The sequence below is a fragment of the Phoca vitulina genome, unplaced genomic scaffold, assembly GCF_004348235.1.
Source record: "Phoca vitulina isolate PV1807 unplaced genomic scaffold, GSC_HSeal_1.0 scaffold24, whole genome shotgun sequence".
Lineage (NCBI taxonomy): Eukaryota > Metazoa > Chordata > Mammalia > Carnivora > Phocidae > Phoca > Phoca vitulina.
This window is the reverse complement of record NW_022589727.1, coordinates 17,771,130-17,787,037: the sequence shown is the minus strand read 5'-3', so window position 1 is coordinate 17,787,037 and position 15,908 is coordinate 17,771,130. Positions and strand designations below refer to the sequence as shown.

General features: G+C 42.6%; 1 protein-coding gene across 2 annotated transcripts in view; it reads right to left on the bottom strand.

Annotated features, from left to right (window-relative positions):
- The window catches only part of OSBPL1A (oxysterol binding protein like 1A), a 218,802-nt gene extending 211,689 nt beyond the window's left edge, over nt 1-7,113 (bottom strand). The window contains exon 1 of one of the 2 annotated variants that reach the window (XM_032421388.1): nt 6,911-7,113. The gene's annotated coding sequence lies outside the window, so the exon portion shown is untranslated. Of the gene's footprint in view, nt 1-2,522; nt 2,545-6,910 lie in introns of those variants that run through there. The other variant, XM_032421389.1, reaches the window with a different exon arrangement.
- Nucleotides 7,114-15,908: the final 8,795 nt, after the last annotated feature.

The window sequence follows — 15,908 nt, the reverse complement described above, 5'->3', positions numbered from 1 at the left end:
GTAAAACTTAGGACTCAAGTAATATCCTTGAAGATAAATTCCTAATACATTTCCCCTACATTTCTTTTATAAACTTCTATTACCTTAGAAAGGAGGGGTGGGGCGCGGGGGGGGGGGGGGGGGGACCTGACACTTTCTATCTCCCCGTAGAAACAAGTTTATAAAATCACATATACATTTAAAACTTACTCCCCTGAACAAATCATTTTATAAGTGTTAAGAGCAGAAAACAGTAAGAATACATTTTATAGCAAGATAATTTCTCAGTGGCTCTAACACAGTCAAAATAGCACAACTCCAAAAATGCCTGTAATTTAAAAACTGAGTAAACTTCCTAAAATGCTAGCAGTACTAACTAGACCAGTATAATCATCGTTATGTTCCTTACAACTCTGCTACAAAGAAACCATTCCAAACCAAGGCATGACAACTTCTCCATTTAAGAATCATAACGAAGAATCCACTGCTGACTATGTAGACCTGAATTTTAGAATATCCACTACTACCTAAAACCATGTGCCTGAGGCAGGCATCCAGGTAGTTGTCAGCACGGGCTAGGAAGGCGTCCAGTGTGACATCCACACGGAGCTGCAGCTTCCCTACCACCACCAGGGCCACCGTCAACTTCCCTGTCACTAGGATCACACAAGGGGACTTAACTGAGGGCTTACCACATTCAGGTATTGCCCTGAACTCTGAAGGCTCATTAATGAAGAAAACCAGACCTTAAACTAGGGGAACTTAGAAGTGCTGTAGTGTACAAATCAGTTACTTTCCACATCTCTCAGGAGGTCTGACTTGCCCCCTCCATTCCCAACCTCAACCAGATCCCTCACTGTATTTGCCACATTTCAGTCTGTAAGGATTCATGTGGTCATTTCTTTGCAATTCCTTATGCTGTTAAACTTGAATAGGACAAGGGTCCCATGTCCATTATGTTCCCCACTATATTCCTATATTCCTAGTACCTAGCAAGGTGCCTAGAACACAGCAGGAAATCAAACGTTAAAATAGATGGACAGATGAACGGACATAGATTTATTTTGTTCTCCGAGAACAAAGAAATTCTACCTCCCTACAGGAAGGCCTAAAGGCCATGCCTTTGTTATAAAGTGGTACACCTTTATAAAATAACAAAATTAATGTTTTTTTTTTTTTAAAGATTTATTTGAGAGAGAAAGGGCAAGTGCACGGGGGGGGGGGGGGGGGCGGCAGAGGGAGAGAGAGAATCTGAAGCAGACCCCCCTGCCTCCCCCTGCCCCCGCTGAGCGGGGAGCCTGATGCAGGGCTCGATCTCACAAACCTGAGATCATGATCTGAGCAGAAACCAAGAGTCTGAGACTTAACCAACTGAACCATCCAGGCGCCCAAAGTTTTTTTCTTTCTTATATGTCACAGGAAATTAAAATCATACCAAAAAAGAGAATATATATATATATATATATATATATATATATATACACACACACTCTAGAATTACTAAGCATTACTATTTGATACATCTCTAATTTATAAATAAACTAATTTCTAGGATTAATAGTTAACTTTAGGGAAAAAAGCCAAATAAAAGAATCCAAATTCAAGGTTGAACAGATTTTTAAAAAAACATTCTTTGGAATCATGAGCTTATTTCGGAAAGGGGCTTTGTCTCTGATGTTTAAGAAAAAGAAAAAAGGCAATTCGTTAATGCAGCTGATCAGAATGGATTTGAGCCATAGCCTATCAACAAGTATTTTTCACCATTATTTTGTGGATATTTTCAACTGCTCTTTTCACATTCATGCAATTCCAAGCTCTCTCTTTAAAATACATTGAGATTTTTAAGGACCAAGAGAATGTTTTCAAGGAAATAACTAGACAAAAAATATTTTGAGCTTCAAAAACTGGGAGACTCCAGACTATTTTGCCTTATTTCCCATCGTTCCTGAGGAAGCTAGGCTTCTAAATTATTTTGTAGAAAGGAAATTTATATTTTGTTTTATAAACACTGTAAATTACCTAATTAAACTGATCTCCATACTTGATAAGTCAGTCCATCCATGCCACTAAATGCCCATTCAATACAGTGGATAAATTCCGTAGTCCTCACAACTCTTGACATTTTGGCAAAGACCCTAAAACTTGTAGCCTAAAGGACAATCGTGACATGCTAAATTTGGCTGGAGGTCTATTGTAAGCTGAATTGCTATTTTCCTTTACTGTTCAAGTTTAATTTCTACAGAATCAAAGTAGAAAATTCCTGAAGAAATCAAAGAATAAAGTTCAACAGTTAATTCACCTGAGTACCATAAACTCAAAATACTAGACAATTTGTCCTTTGAGTTCTTAACAGTATTTAAAAAGTTAAGATTCAAAGATATCAGGCTAACTTTATTCAATCATACATAGAACAACATTTCACTGGGCATCCTAAAACGTCAGGAAGGTGTAGCAGTTTCTCAAAAATTAAACACAGAATTAAAATATGACCCACAATATACCCGAAAGAATCAGAGCAGGGACTTGAACGGATAATTGCTCACCCACGTTCACAGCAGCATTCTTCACAGTAGCCAAGAGGTGGAAGCAATCTAAGTGTCCAGTGACAGGTGAATAGGAAAAAAGTGTGGTATATACATACAATGGATTATTAGTCAGCATTGAAAATTCTGACACACTACAACATCTACAAACCTTGAACATATTATGCTAAGTGAAATTAGTCAGACACAAAAGGGCAAATATTATATGATTCCATTTATAGGAGGTACCAGAGTAGACAAATCCATAGAAAATAGGATATTGGTTACTAGGAGCCGGAGGAGGGAGTGGGGAGTTCCTGTTTGGGATGATGAAATAGTTCTAGAGATGGACAGTGGTAATGCTTGCACAACAATGTGAATGTACTTAATGCCACTGAATAGCATACTTAAAAATGGTAAAAAAAAAAAAAAAAAATTATATCATGTATTTTACAATAAAAAAAGTCAAGGAGCTCTGAATTATGGCTCTTACAATTGTCAAATAGCTTTTGTACTATCAAAGTCAAAGGGAACCTAATTATTCAAAATTTACCATGACTACATGTTGTGGTTTTAAAAATTCTCAGATATGCTGCTTTTATGCTTGGTATTATTACAATAATATTTGAAACACAATGCATACTAGGAATTTGAATAGTGAGAAAAATTAAATTTATGAACATAGGGCGCCTGGGTGGCTCAGTTGGTTAGGCGACTGCCTTCGGCTCAGGTCATGATCCTGGAGTCCCTGGATCGAGTCCCGCATCGGGCTCCCTGCTCGGCGGGGAGCCTGCTTCTCCCTCTGACCCTCCCCGCCTCATGTACTCTCTCTCTCTCATTCTGTCTCAAATAAATAAATAAAAATCTTTAAAAAATAAAAAAATAAATAAAATAATAAAATAAATTTATGAACATATTTTACAAACTAAATCTAACATAAAAAACTGTAGTGCACTTAGCACTGCATTGCAGAGTAGCTAGCGCTCAATGTTTTTCCCCCCATTACCACATTCTCTTAAAGTGAGGAAAATATTAAAAATTGAAGTTACTATGTAAAAACATGGCAATAGCAAGAAAATAAAATTTGCCCTCAATCTTACTAACTCCTAGCAAATAATCAGTGAGTTCTCTAATGTGATGATACACCTGTATGTATGTACATATGTACACATATAAATTTGTGGGCGCCTGGGTGGCTCAGTCATTAAGCGTCTGCCTTCGGCTCAGGTTATAATCCCAGGGTCCTGGGATCGAGTCCCACATCAGGGATCCCTGCTCAGTGGGGAGCCTGCTTCTCCCTCTGCCTGCCGCTCCCCCTGCTTGTGTGCTCTTTCAAATAAATAAATAAAATCTTTTTTAAAAAGTCACTTAATTATTAATTCAGTGAAACTTTACAACTTCCTTCCAATAAGCCTTTGTGCCCTGATAGACAGCATTGCTTCCTTTGGAGGAGAAATGATAGAGAAGTAGCTAAAATTGTAGTATGTCCCACTACAGTTTGTAAACCACTGAAGTCAATGTAAAAATGTTTATTCCAAATTATTTACTTTATATTTGACATATTTACACTATTTTCTCTTCCCCATATTTATCATGTCTCACACGAACCTGGATGCCCTACAAATAAAAGAATAATCCTACTTGCTGTGATTTTACCTTTTTTTGGTTTAAAGTGTTAATCGAAATTTGTGAAAATTATCTAAGCTTGCTGGCCCTGCTTCATGAAATTCTTTAAATTAATCTTAGGTTGCTATACATTTTAGGTGCTGCAATAACCAAGAACTCTTAGGTGCAACCCTGATTTGGATTTGAACTTGACAGATTCTGAAAACTATTAACTACTGTTTCAAGCAGTTTGGATCTGTAGAAGCCAAGGGCAGAAAAGTCCACATATTTGATAAATCCAGTTCTAAATAGTAAAAATACTCTAACACAGAGCTTGTTACCTTTTAATGATAAAATTCCTTAAATTTTAGATAAAAGGTATTTAAATGTTTTCCATTTTGATTTCACATTTGAAAATTATCTTCCAAACTTAATCAAATTAGGTATACATAATAATACTGACCTGTTATCTACCATATGGTCAGAAGTGTCTCTTTAAAGAAAAGCTTTAACAAAGTAAAAACATGTGGTTACTTTCCACTATCACAGGATAGGAAAATGGACAGTTAAAGACTGTTTTCACTACACAGATATTTCCTACTTGCTGCCTAATACAAGAACTCAAAGTGAGTGACCTGGTACTTCCTCTTACTGAAAGTGTTAAAAATTATATATAGTGACAGACGGTAACTACATTTATCATGGTAAGCATAATGTACAGAATGTGCAATAACCAGGATGTACACCTGAAACTAACAACACTGTATGTCAACTATACTTAAGTGAAAAAGCTTTAGAACTATTTCTTATACTTGCCTACCTTATAGTGGCTTAAGTCAGATAAGTGAGGGAAAATCCAACATTTCTAGGGATCAAGAGTATCCTGTAAGATACTTATATGACATCATAATCATCAATTTAAATTGTACAAAGTACCTGATGGTATCTAACACTTCATTAATGAATTCTGGCAAGATTGGTAAAATTGGGTGCTTACATGGCTCACACCTGCCCTCTTTCTAGGAACTGTAAAGAATTTACTAGTCATTCAAAAAGTTCTGATTACCACCAGACTTGGCTTGAAAGAACTGACACGGTTTCCAACCACTTCAAATTTCTCATATGCACTTGCTAGCTCATTCTCTCCTTCACATAATATTCATTAAGCTGATTTCTACTTTCTACTACTTTTCTCAGTGAATACATAGAAAGTACAAAAGCTCAGCTTTTAATGTGAAGAGGTAAGAAAGGGCTAAAGTTCCAACTTGAAAAGATTAAATATACAGATGTATCTGTAAAATAAAACCACGAACAGAAAAATTTAACAGGCACTGCGCCATGTTATCCTAAAAAAACAAAACAAAAACACAAACCTGGCTGTATTCCCCTACCTACTTGTTGATTCAAAACAAGTACTTCCCTCTGTCCTAAGGGAAGAGTGGGGGGAGTGATGCTTTTTAGAAACAACTTCTAGCTGCTCTGATTTACAGGTTTAAGTGCTGCTTGAATAATACCTCCAAGACTGAAGGGCCTCTAGAGACAAGGATTAGCCACCCACCACAAATTTCTGCTGACAAGATTCTGCTGAGATGTTTAGCAAGTGTCATCTGATAAACAGACCTTGGCAAAAGCCTACACAGAGTTAAAACAACTGCTCCAGATAAATCTACTCAACTTGGCGGCAGTTAACTCCTGTTTTGAATATCAAATGTTCAATGCTGCCAGGGAGAAAACAAAAAGGCGATAAATTTTAAAACTGTTACTGACAACTTTCTCCTTCCCCCCCCCCCAACCTGTAGAACTAGCGGATGAGAAAAAGGTGGATTTTGTAACCATTCGGTAATTGACGCAGAAATCTTGAAAGTTTCAACTGGGGAATTCAGAAATTATACCTACAATACTGGCTGCGTAAAATTCGTTGTTCTCAGGATTAGTACGTGAACATCGCTAGCCCTCAAAGTCAACAAAATTATCTTCCAAATGCTTAGCAAAGAGGTGTGGATATTCCGAACTCTATCCAGAATGCATCAACTACAATGCTAAGGCTGAAGCTTTCAGGGAAAACACATCACTGATGTTAAAGCTAATTATCAAATCCACAAGAGCCTAATAGCTAAATTTGCTACATTGGAGCAGCCTTGTTTACGTTAACTTAATATCACAACGCCAACCGTTCAACTTCACAACCTAGTCTGCATAAAGCAACGACTCTGACAATTAAAAACTAGGATTAACTAAATCAGAAAGACCCTTTCAGCGCCTTCTGCCAATCAATAGGGCCACGGGGTAAATGAATCATTGTTTCTATTGTGCAGCGGCAATCTTTCATACTGTTTCTGAATCCCTTTGATAGTCTTCCATGCTTGTCGAATTAACCACGAGGCACACTGTGAGATGGTCACATGGGCAGCTCGTGATTTCTACTGAGAATCGTCTCCTCACGGTAGTAGGAAACTAAAAGTTACGATGCACACATCCAAGTCCCGGGAAAGCACGCAGCTGATGACTTGGTAAAGAATGCATGTGGCACCAGCACGAAGTCGTAGCACCCGGAGTGAAAGTGCAACGAACGCCAACATCTTGCTACTTTTTAACAACTAACTTCGCTGCAGCGCTGGAGAGCCAGCGGCCGCGGGGAAACCGAACTCGGGCTGGGAGCCCAGCATCGCCACGCCACGACTCTCACCGGCCTCGGCGACGCGCGGGAGAGGCCCGCGCATCCCCCACCAGGGGCGGACAGATCTTCCCCGAGCACCAGGCAGGGGGGGAACCCGCTCACACAGGAACCGGCCACGGAAACTGACCTACGCGGTCACCCGGGCTCCCAGAGCTCCCGGGGTGGAGGGCTACGACGATGAAACGGCTGGCACCGACTCCGGCTGGCACAGCCGGAGACTTGTGGCCCTGCGGAAGGACGGTCTCCGGGGTCCCGGGAACGGGGCGGACCGCGAGGCGGCCAGGCACGGCTCCGCGAGGTAGCGCCAGTCCGCGAGATGGCGCCGCCCCTCCGCGCCGCTCGCCCACGACCGCGCGCCGGGGCGCGCGCGCGCGCGCGCTCGGATTATTTGTGCCGGGCCCGTGCGGCACGTGACCGGCGCGCGGGCCTCCAGGCGTGTGCTTGGCGCCCCGGGGCCCCGCTTCCGCCCCCGCCCGGCACGCCCCGCCCCCGCAGGCTCCCGTCCCGCCTGGACCACAGACGCCAGTTCAGGCTTTGCCAACCGCAGCCAGGAGTGCCAAAACAGGGTTCTCCTTCCACCCCACCCAGACTCGGAAGAAGTGGACCTGACACTTAGGAGCGGTGGCGGGGAGAGGAAGCCCCCCAGGCCGAAGCCAGTGCTTCGAGTTAATGCTCTGGAAGTTTATTAAATACATCACCCAGCTGCCTAGATTTTTTTCTCTTCTGCTTTGTTTGCGACTTTACCCGTGGGGACTTAATTGGCAGTGTAAATTAGCTACACCCCTTCTTCTTTTCACGTGTCAAAGGATGGTCTTCAAATGCCATTCAGTTTTAACTGTTGTAAGGTAGGTACCAGTGAAGAATGCTTAAAGAGAAGAGGATTTACAAATTTCCTTCACCTCCTCCCCTCATCAAATAATCTTTCATAAAGAGCCTACCTCTTCAGACTCAATGCACAACAGGTCTAGCCAGAGGACATAATTACACAGTGTACAACATGAAGTTTCAAACTCTAGTATAATTGCAACTTTAAAAAATTTATGCATAACTAAAAAAGACGAAATTAGCATATGAAAAACTTTCGGACTTTTTTTTTGTATTTTCCAGTGTATTTAATGAATTTTTTTGTAATGAAAAATAAATAGGTATCATTTCTAAGGAACTATAGTTTTTCTGTAAATTAGATTTTGGAAACAGGTATTGAGAACCTATTATAGACCGGCTGGTCATTGTGCTTAATTTTAATTGATTTTAATAGTCACATGTGGCTAGCAGTTACCATATTGGTTCTAGAACGAGAAAGAAATTAGTATATTTCCCCCAAGCATGTCAAACTCTCTTTTGAGAAACATTTGGCAGACATAGAACCTCTGGAAACAATAAATATTTTCTCCAAACTCTTTTCTGAGCTTATGAGAAGGTAGGTATTTTAATTTTGCAGATGGAATATGTGCTATGGTGAGTGCTGTGAATTGTGCAAGACTGTTGAATCACAGATCTGTACCTCTGAAACAAGTAATACAATATATGTTCAAAAAAGAAGAAGAAGATAGCAGGAGGGGAAGAATGAAGGGGGGGAAATCAGAGGGGGAGACAAACCATGAGAGACGATGGACTCTGAAAAACAAACTGAGGGTTCTAGAGGGGAGGGGGGTGGGAGGATGGGTTAGCCTGGTGATGGGTATTAAAGAGGGCACGTTCTGCATGGAGTACTGGGTGTTATGCACAAACAATGAATCATGGAACACTACATCAAAAACTAATGATGTATGGTGATTAACATAACAATAAAAAATTAAAAAAATAATTTTGCAGATGGAGCATGTTACAGTAACTATGTCATCCTTATCTACAATGCACGTAAATAGGAATAGAAATGGAAGCTCTAGATGTATGGAGAGGGGCTTTGGGAGTAACTGAGCCTTGGCTCTGCCATTCCCATGCCTGCCTGACCCAATTGAAAAATTAATCAGGGGCGCCTGGGTGGCTCAGTTCGTTGGGCGACTGCCTTCGGCTCAGGTCATGATCCTGGAGTCCGGGGATCGAGTCCCGTATCGGGCTCCCTGCTCAGCAGGGAGCCTGCTTCTCCCTCTGACCCTACCCCCTCTCATGTACTCTCTCTCTCTCTCATTCTTGCTCTCTCAAGTAAATTAATTAATTTTAAAAAAAGAAAAATTAATCAGTTCTTCAGACTGTGATGCGCTTCAGAATTGCCCATTGCCTGGTGCAGACTAGATCCACCTACTATTCTTTTGTTTGCTTGATTCAGTAAACTTAGGAGCCCACAGCTTTCTACCACTGTTCTCCTCTCCACATCCCAGTGATTCCCTCCAGATTACAGTACCTGATGTTTGTGTCTCTGCAGTTTTGTCTTAAGCCTGAAACACCCTAGAATGCACTTTGTGCCTTGTATGTTTTACAAACACTCCCCTGGTACCAGTGTGACTTTGAAGTGCTGTAGGAGCACACTAAAGCCTTGTTAAATCTTATTAAAAGGAGGATTTTATGGACTGAGACTTTGGGGAGGGCTTTGGGTAATTACTGCCTGGAATGCTGAAAAGTAGGTCAGATGTCATCAGGCAAATCCACATAAATTGTTGAGTTGGGGGAAATTAACCATCCCGTACAACTCCTATACCTACCTATTAAGTACTTTGTAGTTATTACTCACTCCAGGCCATAAATGCTATGAGGTCATTGGAGGTTTTTCTCTCTTAAAAGCTGACTGTCTAAAAATTTTTTTGTCATCTGTGCCATTACCCAGTTTATTTAATAGCTAAAATAAATGAGCTGGCTTATTTTCAGATATTAAATTATTTTTAGCTAGACTTAATTCTGTGCCTGTCCCTCTTAAGCAACTGAACTTCTACCAATGATTGATTTTGCTGGGTCCCCACACAAAAAGCTCAGAAATGTCTCCTATACCTATAGTTTCCTGGTTGCAAGCAATAAGCACTGACTTGGCTAACTGAAGCAAATAGGGAATTGATTGCAGTATCAATGAAAGACCGAAAAATCTGGCCTGGCGAGGGCAGGACTAGGGCATTTCCAGGGATTAGAGCAGGAGAAGCTAGTCTATAGCTTTTCCAAGGAATAAGTTCTGATTATTTTTGTTTTCCTATACTATCTATCTTCAGAAGAGGCAAAATTAAGAGAGGGAGAGACTGACTTTGGCTGACAATCCCACAAGATTACCTTCCATAGGAGAAGTAACTCCCCACCTACACACACACACACACACACACAGTCGTGGTGCAGTGTTATAACCAGAAGAGGCAATGGTTGATGGGCAGCCACCATCACAGAAATGCCCATTACAGCCTCTTTTTTGTTTTTCAATCAAGCCCTTCTCTTTCATAGCTTTTCCCATAAGGCTCCTTGGGCAATATTTCCAGCTCCACCTTTAGCTCTTAGCTCTATTCATCATGAAATACACCCTGCTTTTCCATCCAGGCTGCCTGACAATTACACTACCCCTTCTTAAAAGTCTTGGAGAGTCTGCCCCACCCATAGCCCTGTTTCGAGAGCCTCCTTATGCAACCTGCTATTCTTGGCTCGGCAGAAGGCAGAGGGTCAGGGCCTCCCTGAATGGTCCCTTTCTAGCAGGCTTGCCACAGATGTGGTAGATACTCTCTGCCCAACAGAAAAGCTCTCTACTGAGTAGCATTAAACCATCTAGATTCTCTCTGGGTCTATCCGACCGTGAAGTCTACAAAGTACAGTCTTTAGGGAGGGTAGATGCAAAAAGGCATAGAGGTGAGTGAGGCAGAGAACAGAAACCATGGGATGGCATGAAGGAGAGTAGAAAAAAAGATGATCACGAGTAGAAGCAAAAGCGGAGAGACCCCAGAGTGTGGGAACTCTGGAGTAGGGAGCCAAGGGTGAGGCTCCCTACTGAGAGGGGACTAAATGGTGGCTGCCTTTGTATCTTCATCAAGCTTTCAGGGCGGCACAGATGTTTCTGTTTTTACCTCTCTATATTGTTGCAACAAATCCTTCTTTTTACCTGATGAAACCTAAGCATCACTCTATTCCTTGAGCCCAGAAAGAGCCTAATATGTCACCACTACCCCCTTCCCTGCATTCTTCTCTCCTGTTCTTAATCTCTAACAAACAACCCTGTCAATACCGCCTTTCTTTTCAATAGCTACGTCTTCGTTTAGGGTCTCTACCGCTCCCTGCCCTCCTGAGCCTTCTAAAATCCACCTCTTTTCCAGAGTCTCACTAACCTCCCCTATCTGTTCTGAGTCACCTTTCAACACCTGATAACAGCCAGGTCAAAGGCCCTACTCTCGATGAGTTACCATAGTATGAAATATTGGTTCATTTACTAAAGTCACAAAGATCTCAGCACAGGGATTTGATGGACTGGTCTTTGGGCCTGAATTGGAAGTGTCAATCAAACGACAGACTTCTGGATCTTAGATTTGGAAGAGCCATCAGAATCATCTGGTCCAACCTCAAACCCAAAGCCACATCGCCTGCAACCACATTCTGAAGAGGTATTTCCCCAGCCCGAGGCTGGGAAATTCCTAAAGCGGCAGATCAGTTTCCCAGGGCAGCTCAATTGTCAGCCTCCCACTACCAGGATTGCTATTGTTAGAAGTCTCTTCGCCTGAGGCAAATGCTGTCTCCACCCAGCTCTCACCCGTGGGTCCTCAAGATAAAGCCAATTGGTTTAATTCCCTTTTCACAGGCCATTCTTCTAAAAGGTTTAAAGACTTATGGGGCTCAAATAACATGGCATGTGGGGTAGCTTTTTATGAACGTTAAAATACACTACAGATGTACAGTATTGGATTCTCTCCACTACCGTAAACTCTTCTCATTCTTCTTCATACCCAAAGAAGGAAGATTCCTAGACAGGCAGATCACTGCCTTACAGAGCAGCTTGAGGGGGAGCAGAATACACCACCCAGAATGTGCCACTTTGGCATGTGGATATTTTCAAGCTGAAGACAATCGGGCTCCAGCAGATTCAGGAAGAGATTTTTACTTCCCCCTTAACTGCCTAAAAGAATTTAGATCGGGGGCCTGTACCAGGAAGAGAGCTAGTACTAACAGATAACTTTATATCAGAAAAGACTTATCCGCATAGCGTGGCAAACATTTGCTCTTCTCATCTTCTTCTGATTGTCTTCCTCCCCTTTGAAGCCCCAGGCCTCTTTCCCCTTCTCCTTAGCTCAGGATGGCATATAAGCCTCCATTCCCTGACTGCAGGGGAGTTTCGTGTTTTTATGGGACTCCGGTACGTACAAAATTTGTTTCTCTCCTATTAATCTGTTTTATGTCAATTTAATCATTAGACCAGCCAAAGAACCTACAAGAGAAAAGTTTTCCACCCCTATAAGCTCAAACCACTTCCCCCCACCACTCCCAACATGCTTACTGTTAGAAGTGCTTCTTGAGGCAAATGCTGCCTCCACACTGCTCACACCTATTAGGTTTAATTATCCTTTCACAGGCCATTTTTCTAGAAATTTAAAGACAACTAGCATGAACTGCTTTGATTTTCTTTTCCAGGCTTACATTCCCAGATGCTCCAGCCTATCCTCATGTTCCAACTGGTCATGGCATTGTGAAACACAGTTTGTACTTTTCTCTTTCAAAATCTAGTGCCTAGAATGAAGCAAGTCACACCTGCTTCTATGAAGCTAAAGAGAGTAGAGAAATCTTAGTTAAGTCCTATTATGTGGCCTTTTTTCCTCCCATCCTTAGTCTCTCTGCTCTCTACTGACCTCTGGTGGTATCTAGTGTTTTCTCAACTAATAGAGACTTGGAGAGAAAAGAGACAGATTGCAGAAGGGGGCGGGGGTGAAGGAGTACAGCAAAAATGTGATACATTTATATACAAATTCTTGGCCTCCTGAAGTTTACAATCTAATTTCGGAGGCAAAGTATACAATGAAAACTAACAAAAAAGACAAGCCACAGTAACACTCCCGAGGATTGGGAAGAGTAGATCAGTGAGGACTAGAATAGAGAAGACATTTGGAAGTGGTGGCTTTGACACTCAGCCTCAGCTTTAGATAGGAAATACCAGGAAGTGGGAAATGAGCACATTCTGCATAGTAGATTTGAAAGATGCAGCAAGAAACGGAAAATTCAGGAGCTTCTCTTGGACAAGAGCTTAGGGCTAAAAGCGGACTTATGAATCACCCACAAATATCCATGACATGGCATGGGATTACCAGGGGAAAGAAGACTGGGATAATGACACGTAAAGACTTGCCAGAGCAGAGAATGTGTCATTCATTGTGGATTAACTCATTCATTCGTCAGTAAATAACACGTTAACTTAGTAAATGACATGATTTTGCGAGTAAATACATGCTCTAGGCTGAGAAAGAAAAGATGCCTCTGACAACAACCTTGCCGTTAAGAACTTACCAACCAAGTCATGCAGATAAGACACTCCAAGACTTGTAAATCAGCAGGTATACCACGAGACGGAGAATAAGAATAGTAAGAAAAGTTTAGGTAAAGGAGGAATAGGAGGAGGAAAGTTTTGTTTTCGTGCCAGGGCTATCAGGGAATGCTTTACAAAGAGATGGCTTTTTTTTTTTTTTCCCAAAGAGATGGCTTTTGAAGTTAAGTCATTACGGTGGCTAGGATTTGAACCTGTGGAAACGGGTTGGGAAAAGGCCTGTTAAGCAGATGAAATAGTCTGAGCAAAACTGGGGGGCAGCATACAAGCTAGGTAGGGCCTTGCATGTGGGAGGCCATGCTGCAGGTGGGTGAGGCTAAACACGCACGGACTTCTCAGCTCTGCCTAACAGTCTCCTGTCGTCCACTGGCAGCTCTGAGCTGAAGCTGGAGGGACAGGGCGGGGAAGGAGCCTTGGAGATGCTCAAGTATGGGAGACAGGTGGATGGCTGAAAGCTCGGAGGTGAGGCTTGGGCTAAAGATACCACTTGAAGCCAGGGAGTTTGCAGGAGAAGGCCTAGGGAGCGAGAATAAAAGGGGCTAGGGCTGAGCTTTGTGTCCTGCCCTTCCTCACATCCCTGACCCCACCCGCGCCCCTGAACTCTCAACTCAACTCTCCTATGCTACCGAGGAGACCAAAGCCACTGGATGAGAACCCCCTAGACTTTTTACCACTGAGGCAACAAGCTTACCTGCACCCACCCCCTTTCTTACGTTTCCTTTTCTGCTAACATGTCTAAGGCCAGAGCCTGCACCCGTGTTCGTGGCCCCTCCTCCCCTCCTCAGCACCCCATTCTGTCCATTCCCTTTCTCCTGGACCTTCATGTGCTCTCACAGTGCACCTGCTGCATGGGGCTTCTCTAGCCTGTGCCATCTTTTGCAAACCTACCTGCCGGAGAGTAGTACCCCGTTTCTTTCTTTCTTTCTTCACAGTTAAAATTAAACTCCTTGACAGAGTGGTGTATACTGACGCTCTCCATTTCCTCTCACTCTCTACTCTCTGCACCCCAGCTTCTGTTCCTGCTACTCCACTGAACAGGCCCCCACTGAGGACACCAAAGGCCTGCTGACTGCAAAATCCAATGGACCCTTACTACTCCTAACTTTATTCAATCTTTGGCAGCATTTGACACCAGTGACCCTTTCCCTCCTCCTGAGAATATCTCATCTCTTAGTTTCCCTGAGCTCCTTATCCTTGGCCTTTCCCTTAAAGGTTGCAAGTCCTGCCCTAACTCTCCCTCTCCTCAGACCCCTCTTGGGTGAGATCGTGTGTTCCCATGGCTAACCTTCTGTATGCTCATGCTCAAACCTGTAACTGGTGTCCCAACATGACTCCTGAGCTTCTGACTCACACACCAGTTCATCAAACTCAGTGCAACTAAAAGGGCAATTTCTCCTTCCCCATCTCCCACCCTAAAGCCTGCTCCCCCCCTTATATTCATTCTTTCTCAGTTGGCACACACTTTTGTCTCTCTCCCTCCATTCTCCCCTTCCTAACTTTTCCTCTACCCCACCAAACCCAACCCTAATCTATACACTTTGTAGTCAAAGGATAGTCCCAAATTTTAAATCTGGTCAAATAATTCTTTTACTTGGAAATTCCACTCTGCCTTTTAAAGGCTTTGGGGTGTAGTCCGAACTCCTTAGCATCATAAAGCCCTGCAATGTCCTGATTCATGTCTCATTATCACCGTGGTATTTTGCACTTCAACAATTATGAACAACTTTCAGTTCCCTGTATTGACACAGTCTCTGACACTTTCAGACTTTTGCCCATTTTTTTTTTGCGTGTGTGTGTGTGCTTTGAACTCTCTTTCCCAGCTACCTCATCCTGTTGAGGCTTATTCTTCATGCAGCCTGAGCCTAGAAATCACTTCTCTCTAATGGCCTTTCCGGACTCCCTGGGACTGGTTATGTGCCCCTCCTATAGGCTTTCTCACTTACTGTGTACTTACACCCCTGACAACATTTATCACACTATGCTACTAAGGCCTCTTTATTTATCTATGTCTTTCATCAGACTAGAAGTATGCTGAAGGCAGGGAATGCCTTGTTTACCAATTTATTCCCTTTATCTGACACAGTGGATAGCACATATTAGGAAATTAATAAGTATTTGTTGAATCAATGAATGAACTGGACTTGAAAGTATGTCTAAGATGTTTTATCCAAGGTGGGAGGCAGTATAATGACATGGAATATACACAAAATTTAGAATCAGAACACTGGATTGAATGCTGGCCCTCTGCCACTTAACCAGGTGTCTGACCATGAACGATGTATGTAACTTCTCTGAATAGAGAGCCCATCACATGCCAGGCACGGGACTAGCTGCTGGCAATGCAAGGATCAAGAAAAGCATAGTCACTGCCATCAGGAAAGCAAAGTCCAAAACACTGTGTGGTAGGAGGGGGGAGGGGCGGAAAGAGCATTCCAAGTGGAGGGAGTAACACGTGACAGGCCTGCAGGTAAGCAATCCCATGCCTCGCTGTGGGAAGTGAAAGTGGTTCAGTGAGGCTACGTCTAAGGTGCTGACCATGCAGCTGGAGAGAGTCAGGATGAGGAGACAAGACAGGAGAGATAAATGGAAGCCACATCCTGAAGGTCCTTTATGTGGTGTCATAGAGTTTGAGATTCATCCTCAAAACCATGGAGTTAAGGGGTGCCTGGGTGGTTCAGACGGTTAAGTGTCTGCCTTC